General features: G+C 37.9%; 1 protein-coding gene across 1 annotated transcript in view; it reads right to left on the bottom strand.

The window, feature by feature from the left end:
- The window catches only part of bicc1a (BicC family RNA binding protein 1a), a 56,251-nt gene that overhangs the window by 40,430 nt on the left and 1,993 nt on the right, over positions 1 to 13,828 (bottom strand). The gene's annotated exons all lie outside the window — the stretch shown is intronic.

Here is a 13,828-nt window from a genome sequence, read left to right as displayed (position 1 = left end):
ATCTCCATTTCTTTGCATATTGCGTTTGGCATGCATAGCGATACTGCTGATTTGCAAGAATGGTATAAAAATGTTCCAAGCAATTTTCTATAATCCTAGAGATTGGACACAGCTTCCGTGTAACAAATTGATGGATACAGTGAAAATATTTGGGCATTTTACAGTAGCCATTAATGGAGCATTTCATACCACACTTGGATTGACTGATGTTGGTTTTGCACTTCTTAAAATAACATTCACACTTACGACTTTTGTCTGTCAGCATACTGTAAATGCCTGGCCTTGGAAATGGTACATGACAACTTTAAAATTCCCAAACATTGGGTGTAAACAGACTAAGGACTTAGAGAAGCAGTGGTGTTTGACTTAAAGTAAATTTCCAAGCAGGTGAAAATGCCAAGAAACTCCCTTAGCTGATACAGTAAGCAGGAGAGAAGCACAGAGCCAACCACCAGAGCAAGTCAGGCCTGAAGTCTCTCCAGCACATCTGCAAGTCCTCCAAGCTGTGGCAAGTTCTGTTAATGCAAAATACATATCTCCTATCCAAGGAGAATTCTCATGTTCCTGTCATTTGGGAATACAGGGAGAGTTTAATGATGCATTTCGGTCAACGTTCTCAAGATGGATCTGCTGCAGTCTGTGTAAATCTGGGTCAGAAACATCTGCAGCGGTAGAGTTGCCGTGACTTACAGTTCAGTCAAAAACGCTGACCTCGGTGCAATGACAACAAAAGTGTCCGAAACATTTCAACATTTATTTCTGAATGGACAGCTGAAGTATAATGTATTCAAAAAGTGACTTTGCAGTTTTGAACATTAGAACCAAATTGAATAACTAAAAAAAATGTATGGTAAACTTATCGCACAGTAAATATCGCTGTCTAGACTGTTGGGCTTTAGAAAACCATAATGGTAATCATTTATGATGAGTTATAATGAATCAAGAACGTAACTGCAACTAAATGGAGCTCTAAACCTATTACGTCAAAAAAGAAAAGCAAGCAACCATATGGTGAATGCCCTCTGAGCCCCGTTGAGTTTTATGTAAAATTTCCTCAAACCTATAAAAGCTGGCCCATTAAAAAAAACAAAAGAAAAAAGCCCATTACAGATTGTACACGGTGCAAACAGTATTATATGATGATAATCCCACTGTGAAATTAGGGTGTGGAAAGGATTGTTGAAGCTTTCCTATCCACACCACATTTTAAAAGACAGATAATTAAAATTCACTAAGCACTGCATCCTTTTCACCACCCCAATACACTGATAACATGAATATTAGCTCATCATTGCATCCAAAAGCACAAAAAAGTGGATTAGAAACTTGTGAGTCTGAATCTGGAGAGTCTGATTTAAGCGAGCTTATGTCCATGACCATTCTTCCTGCTTTGGAAACCGATCGGAAAAAAATTCCATCTGTTAACACTCTTATGCAACAACAACATTAACAACTGTCACGAAAGGGAAAATAAGCATCTTGTTGAATCAATGCTGGATGTCTCTTCAGCTGCGTTAAGAGCCTCTGATAGCGGATGCTCATAATGACAGCGTCAGCATTCTGCTGTGCTTAATCTGATAACAGACGAGACTAATAAGGGTGAACAGGATGGCGGGGGGCTGTGACGAGCTGTAAACACTGGTATGGACTAAAAGCTGTTTTGCATTGATGTAATTTCTCTTGTAATTTGTATTAATTTTGGGAATGCAAATATTTTACAAATCAGTATTTGATTCTTTAGAGAAGGTATTTGTCAGGTAAAACACACAAAATACTTGGCCGCTGCTTGCCAAATGCAAAATTGTTTTTGCTTTACTTTATCTCACATCATATACTTTATTTTCGTGACTGTCATGCATCCTAGGCGGGAATTTTAAGACGGGCACTGTGGTGGTATAGTGATTAGCATCGTTCCTCACACAAAGAAAGTCCTGGGTTTAAATCCTGCCAGCCAGTTGCTGTTTTTTCCTTGTGTGGTTAGCTCTCAAAGGCATGCATGGGTTAGGATAATTGGCAATTCTAAATTGAGATGTAAATGGTTGGTGTTTTTCCCTCTCTGTGTTATCCTTGCGATAAACCAGTGACCTACCCAGGGTATACCCCATAGGATTTCTCCCCCCATGACAAACAACTGATAAAGCATAAAATGTCATGAGTGTCAATTTGAGCTACAGTTACAACTATGCGGCTACCAAATACAAAACAACGTGTTCCGTATTCACAGAACTCCCAGAATATTTAGTTTATCTCAGTGAACGTAGGTTTAAGTGTTTTCATCCAGTATTTGCTTTAGTATAGAACTGCTCCGACTTGAAAGCTCAGTTTTGTAGGTGGTCTGAAGTTCCAAGATTATGAAAGACCCCGCTACCGTGTCACTTCCTGTAAGAACTAAGACAAACCAAAAGGAAAACAGCAGCGTCGGTTTTCCCCCATGTCTACTGAAAAATAAAAGCAACACACTGTCTATCAGAGTAGACCAGCTGTTCTTTTATCATCTCATCTCCTCTTATCTTGCCTATATGTGACAAAATAGTGACACAAGTACAGGTTAAGCCAACCAAAAGGTAACTTACAATATTATTCTACTTGGTAATAATTTTCTATGTTGGAATGTGTGTTGTAACCCAACTGGAGTCAAGGAGATGATGTGATTATATTTGGCTCCATATAGCCAAATAAGGTGGTAAAGTTGCACAAAATGCTTGAAGAAGCAGGAAAACATCAAATACCTATCCACTCACTGATTTTAAACAAGTCAAACTCTTGGTCAGCTGTATGACATTTTCACATACATTTTCACATATTCAAATAAGACAATGCATTTTTAAATGAATGAACCAAATGGGGGAAAAAAAATGTGAAGAAGTTGCCGTGGTGCCTTGAAGCCACTGTTATGAATTAGCAGTACACAAACTAAACTGAAGTGAGGAAAATTACATTTATTTCACTGATAACTCGCAAAAGCAAAGACTCCAACTCCATCTTTGGCATAAATGAGGAGCTAAATGGAATTTGGTATGGGACAAGATTGAAAACACGAGCCATGTGCAAAAAGCAAAACATCCTGTTGCCATATGTGTAAACTGGCCGTGGGAGAATCCAAGGCAGAGACAGACTGTTTGATGAGTTCCAGTGTATATAATTTTTTATAACTTGTTTGAGAAAAAAAGAAAAAAAAAGAAGTAATTATAGCAGCTTTGGAGGTGGGATTCGGGAAAAGGGTGCCTTGGGTCTTGAGAGCTCTTTGCAAATGTAAAGCAAATTAGATCCCAGGATCTGCAGGTAACGTCTTGATCATGCTCAATCATCCAGGTAAGCAAATCCCCAAAAGTTGGTTCTATTATTCTGTTAATCTGGACGTATTGTTTTCCAGTGAGAGCTGACTGCAGGTTTTCCCAATCTTACAAACAGTACATTTGCATAATGACAGAAACTAGCAACACTGAAGGAACGATGGGCTGGGAGATCATTAATATGCAAATTCTCATGACCATTGATCAACAACTCAAATCAAAGCTGAAAAAGATCACCACGAGTTTTAAAACGAGTGTGCGGTACCACCAGCAGTGTCTGATCTAATGACCTTAAAGCCCGAGAAGATGAATGTGGTTTCAACAGGTCAGATAAATATTGAGGAGCTTGACCATGTAGGGCCCTAAAGGTTAGAACTAAAATTTTAAAATGAAACCTAAAATTTACAGGTAACCAGTGAAGGGAGGCCAAGATTGGAGTGATATGCGATCTTCTCTTGGTGCCTGTTAAGAGACGTGCTGCAGCATTCTGCACAGTCTGAAGACTATTTAAGGCTGATTTGTTAAAACAAGTAAAAAGGCCATTACAGTAGTCTAAACGAGAAGAAATAAAAGCATGAATAATCATCTCAAGTTCAAGCTTTGATACCATTAGTCTGAGTTTAGAAATATTCCGTAAATGATAAAAACAGTTTGTTTGTGTGTTTGTGTGTCTACAAACCGATAGCACAACTTTGACCTGAATGGGATGTGTAACAGGAAAAAAGAATTTGCTGTCCAAAAGTCCAAAAAGAACAATAAAGCAAATTTATTTTTGGTCGGCGACCACAAAAGCAAAAGCCACAGCTTTTTGGAGTGATGGGCTCTACACAGAAGAATCAAAGGATTGCTTGGCTACAATAACATTATACGTGTTTTTCTTGTTTTGCCTTAAGGCACAGTAGACCTACATAGATTTTTATGTTTTTATCTTTTATGTTAAGGAAAAAGAGCTAATGTGTAATTAAATGTGCCATATAAATAAAAAGGCAACAGCCATATGTTTGGTGAACATCAAAGAAGTCTTTTCATACTAGCTGTGAAGCACGGAAGCCTAAATGTTATGGTTTAGGTTGTCTTGCAGCCTCGTAGATAGAGGGCTGAGTCAACTTTGAATTCATATAAAACATTACTTGAAGAAAAATGTGAAGACATCTGTTTGAAGCCGAACATGCAGCGGAAATATCAATGGGGTAATAATCCTTAGCTCAGGAGTAAATCCACCAAGGATGTGCTTAAAAAAGAAGAAGAAACACAGGGTGGCCTAGTTAAAGAATCCCAGTGAAGTATTGTTTTTTGGAAGAACATTACATGCATCAATGTTTTTGTTGTTATCTTTAGGTACTGCGTCAAAGATGGTCAAAAGGAATGTACTTTTTTTTTTTTTTAATCAATCACTACTGATTAGAATAAAATACCAGCCTCATCAAAAAAAAAAAAAAAAAAAAAAAAAAATTGCTCACATGAACATTAAGTTAAGTGACTGAAAGGCTGCCTCTCTACTGCCCTATGAAAGACCGGGATTATTTTCTCTGTTTTAATGCAGTGAATGGAATTTGCACTCATTATTGTTGAGTTTGAGACTTAAAATTCAGAAAACCAATAAATTCACCCTCTCAGCTTCAAAACAATCATGTGATGATTTGCCAATAATATAAAATTAGAAGGGAAAATAATGACCAGAGAGATCCTTTGGATTTAGCTTTGCCCTGTTTTTCAAAGAACTGACAGGCCTTTCACCACACACACACACACACACACACACACACACACACAGACACACACAAAACAAAACTGCAGAACTCATGCCTCTGTACTTAGATAACCAAGAAGCCTGTTATTTTCACCAACAGAGAAAACCAATTTAAATTATCAGCTTTCCTTTGGACAAATTAAATGAATATTTGCATGAGAGCTGAAAAACAGAATATATCCAGATTTTAAAATACATTTTACCAGTATATACAATTCCAGACTCATACCAAAGAGACTTCCATTTCTCAAATGCATTAGATCCATAGTTTTGTTCCTACCCAGGTTACACAAGGACAATGCAATGCTCCTCCTTCCCAGCAATGTGTACTGTAAAGCCATCACAGCTGAAAAATGAGCCAAAGGCCCTGAGCACAGTTCACATTTTGCAATGGATTATGTCCTCTGATGTATTTTTGAAAATATGGTACAAATAATGTGACACTAACTTAAAGCAACAAACTCGATTGTATTAATTTGAGAAAATAGACATAATAGTTGTAGTTAATCAGATCCACACTCTCCAACGCTTTCTGTATAATTATTTAATATAACTAATCACTGTCATTGCACCAACAAAAAAAACAAAAAAAAAAACTATACAGGCCTAATAGCGGGCAGATGGAGTAAGGTCTGGTATCCATTATTTTGTGGAAAGAGCAACTTTCTGGGAGATTCCGCTGTTTTGACGTTGAAGGAATGTAAACAGTGTTGATTTCTACAGTTCTGGCTTCATTCCACACACAACAATCAAGCAAACAATAGAGACATAGGGCTCAATAAATCAAATAAAAATATATTTTTGACGTTAATATTTTCACCCTTGGACAGTTTCAGTTTTATGCTACACTGGTTTAACGGAAAATCTGACACATGAGCTCAAGTTCTTTTTTTGTGTTTTTTGTTAAAGCCAAGTCACAACTCTCCCAATAACTAGAGTACAAAAATTTCATGGCAAGGATTAAAGTAATTATCTATTTAGGCTGAATGTGTCAAAATCAATTATTTAATACCAACTAAATAACAAAGCAGGAGTTTGTACACCTGGGGCTCGCTATCTAAACAATTTGTATGGATAAAAACTATTTGTTTACATTTTCCCCCGACACATAAACTAAATGTGACGTAAGCATGTGTGGACTGCATGTGTTCTTTGAACCACGTGTACACATTTTCTTAAGAATGTCAAGCTTGATAAGATGCAGATGAAAAATTAGCTGAGACATATTATAAGAGTCTTCTTATTATGCCCAGGCTTTTGTTTGTATGTTGATAGGTGGTTGCTAGGCAACTTGATCTCATATTATATGCATACTTCAGGTTTTGTGGAAATACATTGCAAATTACTAATGTGAAATTTAAATCATACAGTGCTTTTATAAGATGATGTTGGTGCAAAAACAGTGCTACCGCCACTACTATTCTTTAATGTGGTTTCATTTGCCATAAATAGGAGTGCAAATTTCTCAAACTAAGTACAAGATCACTGGGATTTACAAAGAGGATCATGCATACACATGCTTTTCTAAAATCTGACATGTGCACATTTGCTTTTCTGCTTTCATGGTTGTCTGACTAAAACACACAGTTTTAGTCATGAAACTACACACGGCACTTTGCCTCTGGTCTCTGGTATTTGCACTGTGCAAGATTTAGCAATCAAAGGCCTTAATGTGAAAGGATTTCTTTGAAGACAAAATCTTTTTAAATTGCAAAAATCAAAGAGAGGCACCACCTAAATCTCTAAACTGCAGGGCTGCTTAGAAACCTCTGTAGGTATTGTACTTGCACTAACCACAGAGGACTTAAGGTGAAACTTGGAACATTTGCAGAAAAGTCTACGTTAGCATTAAGCTAAGAAAAGACGTGGTGAACTTCATAACAACAAGTCAAACCTAGGAAAGGTTTGACATCTTAGCATACCAAAACTAAAGACATGGATTAATATGAAAGCCAGATTTATAAACCGTTCCATGCTCGCAGGAAAACAACAAGCTTGCAAAAACTACAATTCCCACATTTTATGAAAACGAGGATGTTTTTACAGCAGCTTTCTAATGTCCCTCCCCACAGTCAGAGCGGCAGTTCTCAGCTGATTTAACATGGAGCTAATGAGAGGGCCTGAGAAAGCTATTGCAAACCACAAATGCACGTGCAATGCTTGTTAACACATGAACACGTGTATTTTTTAAGCATTATAGAGAATTTCTTCAGGCCTGGCTAGGACTGCATGGTTTAAAAACTTTAATACCACTTCATAGAATATCTTAGTCGTTAATACTTTGACTTAAGAAGGTGACATTTTAATTATATCATATTTAAAAATAATGCAAATTACATGAGAAAGTCTGTGATATGTATAAATTGATCTTGGGTTGTGAGCTGACCTATTTGATCTACCATGAACTCCTTTAGCCCCAAATGTTGACTTAGTTTTTTCCCCTTTTTTAAAAGTTGAAAATATTAATTTCATGTAAATGGACACAAGTCAGCACAGATGAGACCACACTGATGATAAGCCATGCTCAGAGACACGACTCATCAATCTACACTGTGATCATTACACAAACTGATGCGAGACTCTGTTACACACTATAATTTAAATCCCCTCCAAAGTAGTTAAATGATAAATAACACAATCAATAATGTTGAGTGAGGTTGTCTTTCGGTAATTAGAGCTGCTCACAACCAGCAAGTCTGAATATCTTGCATGAAAGCCAGTTTCTACAAGTGTAATACCACACAGCTGACAAGTACCTGGCAGTAAAAGGTTGAGAGATTTAAATGAAAACAGACAAAACCCAACACTCGAGTCTCCCTGTAAACTGCTCTGGAATATTTTTGGCAAGATGGCATCTACATAGCACCTGAGACTCATTTCTCGTTTCTCTACAACAGTATCTGATTACCATTTCAGGATTAGGAAACTGTAAGAATACAACAGAGCCAAGGGTTTTGTTTTATGTGAGCTTATCTAAACTGACAGAGAAGCATTCTCAGCTTTTAACATGGACATTTGTAAAATAAAAATACAATTTAAAAAAAAGCCCTGGAAGACAGAATCTGTTTAGTTAGAGACAATTATGCTTCCTACTGCAATCCTCCTTTTAGAACGAATCAGTTCTGCCATTTACTGATCGTACGAGGATAACTGTTAACCTAACAGACACTTTTTGAAAATTTAGTTCACATTTGTTAGGGCTACTTGGAAAGCAATTTGGGATTCCATCTGCTAAACTTTGCCAATTTTGCCACTGGGGGCAACAACCAGCATTTTGGTGCATCCGGTGTAGCTAAGACAGTCTATCAGATATCGGGTTCAAGACTGTTCTGGTACAGGCCATTGCTTACAAAAGCAGCTGAAATGAGAAAACTGTTCCCACTTGTGTTCCACACACAGTTTACCTGCATACAACCAAAACCTGCTCAAACATGATGGAAACCATAATGTGTCCAATGCTCAAACTATTGTCCTTTGCATACAAATATTGCACATTTGTGTGTGGATATTCATTTAGGGATTTACTTGGGAAGTGACCTGTGAAAACAGCTGTCAACTGAGATTTCATGCTCTGTCATCTAAAGTCCAACATTAGCTTTGAGCACAAAACAATCAACACTATAGATTTCCCTTGATTTGGGTTGAGGATTGCATAATTCTAGGTATTGTGATAACAATGACAAAGCAGTAATCAACCATTACTCAAAATCAAGAAGTCTGTCTTGATGCTTTTATAGCGCTGTTACATTTATAGCTTTGAAAAAACACCATCAATATCCACAAAGCTGAACACCTGTTATTGTATTCCTACGGTGAGAAGTCGTCACTCTCAGTCTCTCAAAACAGCCCAACTCCTACTGGGTTGCCAAGCAACTATGCTATCAAATACACCCGCTAAGTGCCAGATGTCGCTGTCTGACAATGATAAAAGCCTATTGGAGAAAGACTACTCACTGACCCCAGGGGCACAAGAATGGACAGCACAGAAAATTTTCAGAACAGCCTTAAAGCACCTTTAAAAAATAAATACAATTAAAAATATATATCTATCCATAAACACCTAGACTATTTCTACATCATATTAGCAGCGAGATTTATTTACACTCAAGCATCCTGGGTAGTAGGGTCAACCAGTCCAGTATCAAGCTGTTCTCGATAACATGTCTGCGTTATGACCTCCCTTGTGTGAATACTGCCAAGTGATTACATAATGCTGTACATTCCTGGTGCCTGGTATCTACTGTGTTAGATCCCCCATGGAGCATAGGGAGTTATTCTCATTTAACAGGCTGAGAGCTCCTCTGTAAACATTACACTGGACTGTTAAGAAATCGCTTGACATGTCCTGTTCATCAGCATTGCAACCGTAGAAAAGCACATTTTTTCCTTGTATAGATGCAGAAAATCCTTAGATGCATGCATGCAACAATTCTTCAAATTTTCTGTGTTATCTAGGCTAATGCGATCAATCAGAATAGTGTGCGCATTATTAAACAGTTCAAAGAAAAACATAATGAAATCAATGACATTGGCTAACCTTAAAATAAAGGGAGAAGGACTGCTCCCCCCCAGCTATTCTCTTTTGTTCATGCAATGAGTATTCTGGCAAAGGGAAGAACCAGATCGAAAAGGTGCCCTTATTAAAATTAATTTAAAAAAAAAAAGTTTTCCCCCCAATCAAGGCAAGTGGAGAAAAGGCAGGCTGTACTGGATGTTGAATGAGGAGAGAGAACAACAAGCCAAAACCCAAGGTTCTCCATAGATAAACAATGAAAGCTCTAGGGGGAGTGGTTAAGGGCTGGGTGGGGTGCGCGTGCGTGCACATTTATGCGAGTGTGGTGAGCGCACATGAGCGCAGGATAAGTCGGGGGTGCCCCACATGAAACATTTCTAAAATAGCAACCGCAAACCAGACAGAATGTAAATCTGCACTTTGAAAAGAGTTGAAGAAAGAGAGGTTTGAGGGACGAAGAAAAACAGGTATTCATTTCAGCCCATTTACAGTTCCAGGAGCATAGAATTGGGTCACAGCACTCCAGCTCCACTTGGACTGTTGAAATAAGACTCCTGGTTTTATTTTCTTGAGTAATGAATTACAGGTTTTTCCACCGACTGAAGCTCAATTATATTACAGCTCCTGAAAGCCTCATCATGCCCAGGATGAAGGAATTCAACGCGTAAGCAAAGTCGAATAGAATTGTTTAATTGTATCAGCATGTTTCAGTAAAATCTGCAAAACCCAGGAGAAAACGGGAGAGAGGAAATGTGGCAAACTGCAACCAGGCAATATCCAGTCAAGAGTAAAACCAGCAGGCAAATGAACTTAATCATTTATACTGCTGAACTGTATTTGCTGATGTGTGTTTGAATACAATAAATGATTCAGTGATTAAAGTGCTCTAAAAATGCAATATACACATATTCTTTCAGTGCATGTCTTCTTTTTAATAAGTCAGGCAACTTTTGCTGCACAGAACATATCGTGTAGTGTTTAGTGGTGCATTTTCAGACATGAAACATACAGTATTGCCTGTATACTCCTCTCCATATCTGGCGATTTACAATTTTAGTGTCATGAATTCTTCTTAAAAAACTATTTTTGATCATTTCTTACAATCTTTCCATTTATAGCCTAAAAATTCTCCAACTTCTTAGAAAATGGTTGAAAATCATCATTGATTGCCCTTTTAGCAAACTGTTGTTGGGACAACAGCCAGCACCCATCCCATCCTTCTCCATTGTTTTTGCAGTGTGACAGTACATAAAAAGTATTTATATGAACAAAAACGGTCATCTCAGTTCTTCCATCAGTTGATCACTGGGGATTTAAACTCTCTCATAACTCAAACTTCAATCATAGTGAAGTCTTTTTAGGTCTAATAAGGCAAAACCGATTCCAATAGAGAGAAGAGTACATCTATTCTGCTGGCACATTTACAAGTATAACACATTTTTATTGAATTACATTCAAAATCTGTTTTAAAGATCACAATAGCTCTGAGAAACAGATGACTAACTCATCAGAGCAAAAAAAGAAGGATTTTTACATTCAGACATATGGGATTTTCCTTCTCTTGCGCTGGCCCTGCACATATTTTCCATTCATGACTGAAATGTTTTCAAAAGTTGGACTGTGTAAGGCTTCTCCATCTTTACTTTCACTTTAGACTAGGTAAATATTGTGGTGCTTAATGGCTAGCAATTCAGTCCCTGGCTCTTCCACATCGTGAGACGCCCTTAGCAAGATGCTGAACTGAAGTTGTTCCCGACAGCAGGTGACATCTTTGGACGGCACCGCTGTGCAATTTTGGGTGGACGAGTGAGGCAAAGTGTTGCAAACAGCTAATGTCATGCCTTAGATTATCAAAGTTCAGTTATTTTAAATGAATCATGCAGCTAAACTATAGAGTTTCTGATGTGTGATTTGCCTGCGTTTGGTTGGGTTTGAAGGTTAAAGTGAGGATCGTGTCTTAGTATGAGATAAAGACTTGGGGAAAGTCCAACAACTCTACAGTGGATGTGATGGAAGCTGCAACACCAGAGCACTGTTTGAATACTCAAGAGGGAGCAATAAAAGGGGAGAACAAGAGAAAGCCTGCAGCACATTCCCCAAAAGACACTCACTTCCTGCCTGCGAGTCTTACCCAGCATCCAGGAGGAAGAGGAGGTTAAGCGCCCGCCCACACACACACAGACACACAAACCTACACCTCATCATTTAGATATAGAAACAAGCCACTAAATGTCTATTCTACCATTTAGAATTTCTACACTGCTTAAAAATAAAACGTTTTCATTCCGTCCCACAAATTCAAAAATTGTGAACTAGTACCAGTATCTTCAGATCCCCTAGTGTCTAAAATAACTTCATTATAATGCTGAAAATAATTGAAAATTCTCTCAGTGTCATATGCAGCGGTTTTTCCATTTAGAAATAAGCCTAACCAATAGTGTGTGGTTTAGAAGCAGGAAAACAAATTAGTTCAGTGACGAAAATGATTCACTTAGTCTAATTGCAGGCTGCTGTCGCAGTTACTCAGCAAACATGTTGTTAGGATGTGTATAAACAGTGGCCCACCAGGAGCCAAAATTCACTCACAAACACAGCTTAACTCTAATCATTAGTAGTCTAAATGATCCAGAGCTCTTACAGTTGAGCCATGCATATTAGAGCACATAGGTAATACATGTGTGAAAACTCACGGAAAATCATGTTGCACTTACAGATGCATTCAATTTTGATACGGTAATTGGAGTTGGAAACAAATGTTACCTCTTTCCCACACTTGCCCCCAGTTTCTTAGTTTCGTGAGTTTGAATAGCGATGTAATAGGCACAAAAGTTCTCTTACACTGTTCCCTGCCCACACAAGACCATCCCTCTGTTAATGTCTCCAAGCCATTAACTTGGGAGTTCTATTTGCGGGTGCCAAGAGTACAACAGTAAATCCAGATAGCTGTTAGGGTGAGATTTTGTTGTCACTTTACACTCTATTTACTGATCTAAGCCCAGGAACCTGTGTCCCTGCCAATGCGAGAGACAGTAAATTTGTAATTGAAAAGCCGTTAATAATTTCCATTTTCTCCTGAAGCAAACTGTGCCAGAACAGGGGGATAGTAAAATGCGGCTGATTCGAACAGCAGGTTAAGTGTGTATCATGGGATTCTGTTTCAGTGCAAAGTCGTGGAGACGTGCTGGTGACTCACCAACATCTTTTAATGGGCACAGAGGGCTACTGGGTCACTTTTATTCACCAGAATTTATGCAACCCCTGACTAAAGGGCTCTCAGTAGGTTGATGTCCTTCTCTGACCCCTTACCTGTATGTTCTAAATAAAGCTAGGTTTCATACTGAGAAATCATTTGGAAGCCAATAAAAGCAAATACACTTGTAATATAAAGCTACAGAGGGTCATATCCCATACCGGTGAATAAAATGCTTGGAGTTGAAACAATAGATTAAATGTACCGTATGAAAGCTTACTATATATATTATTCATTGCTGTTTCAGACTGGAATCTTTGAATTAAACATGATGAATATTTAACCACATGGTACGCAGGCAAGTGGTCATCTCTCATCTGCCTCAAATCCTCCCATCAGTTTCCCTGAAGATTAGTTGTGAATGCAGTTTCCAAGCAGTACTGTAAAAGTTTTCCATGTCTTTAAAGAAATGAAATAAAATAAAATGTATGCCAGCTGCTTACATATAATCTGTATTTTAACAAAGCAAAAATGCAAACAGTGCAGGAACATTACCTGAATCTGGCAAAAAAAAAAAGAAAAAAAAGAAAAAAGAATAGGTTATTGCATGATTTGACCCACAGCTCTTTCTCTGGGGTCAAAAACACTTAATTTTCCAAGAAAGAAGCCAGAGATACCTCACAGACAATAAAACACTGGGTAAAAATACACTGGAGCTCCCATAAAATGATTTCACTATGCTCCAAAACTCTGGCCTACAGAACATGATGTACCACATCAAAATCTACAGTCTATCCAATCAAAACACAGCCAGATGTTAGAATGCTCTGACCAAACGGGATGACGACAAAGGGGATGTGAATTTACACCTACTGAGCAAATAAATAAATAATAATAATTTTTAAAAAATGAGAATATATGATCATGTAGGCTTAAACAAACTTTTGAACTTTTTCTATCCTAATGAATCGTCTGCAATGTTCTGCACACGCTTGGATTGCAAAATGTTTACTGCAAGATAACCAAGGTAGCTATGAGGAGACCTCAGATCTCGGCTTCAGATCAAAACCAGTGAAAATAAC

Source organism: Copadichromis virginalis, linkage group LG13 (genome assembly GCF_057382275.1).
Source record: "Copadichromis virginalis isolate Kocher_CV1m ecotype Utaka linkage group LG13, C_Virginalis_male_GT1.1, whole genome shotgun sequence".
NCBI lineage: Eukaryota > Metazoa > Chordata > Actinopteri > Cichliformes > Cichlidae > Copadichromis > Copadichromis virginalis.
This window is presented reverse-complemented; position numbering and strand designations above follow the sequence as displayed.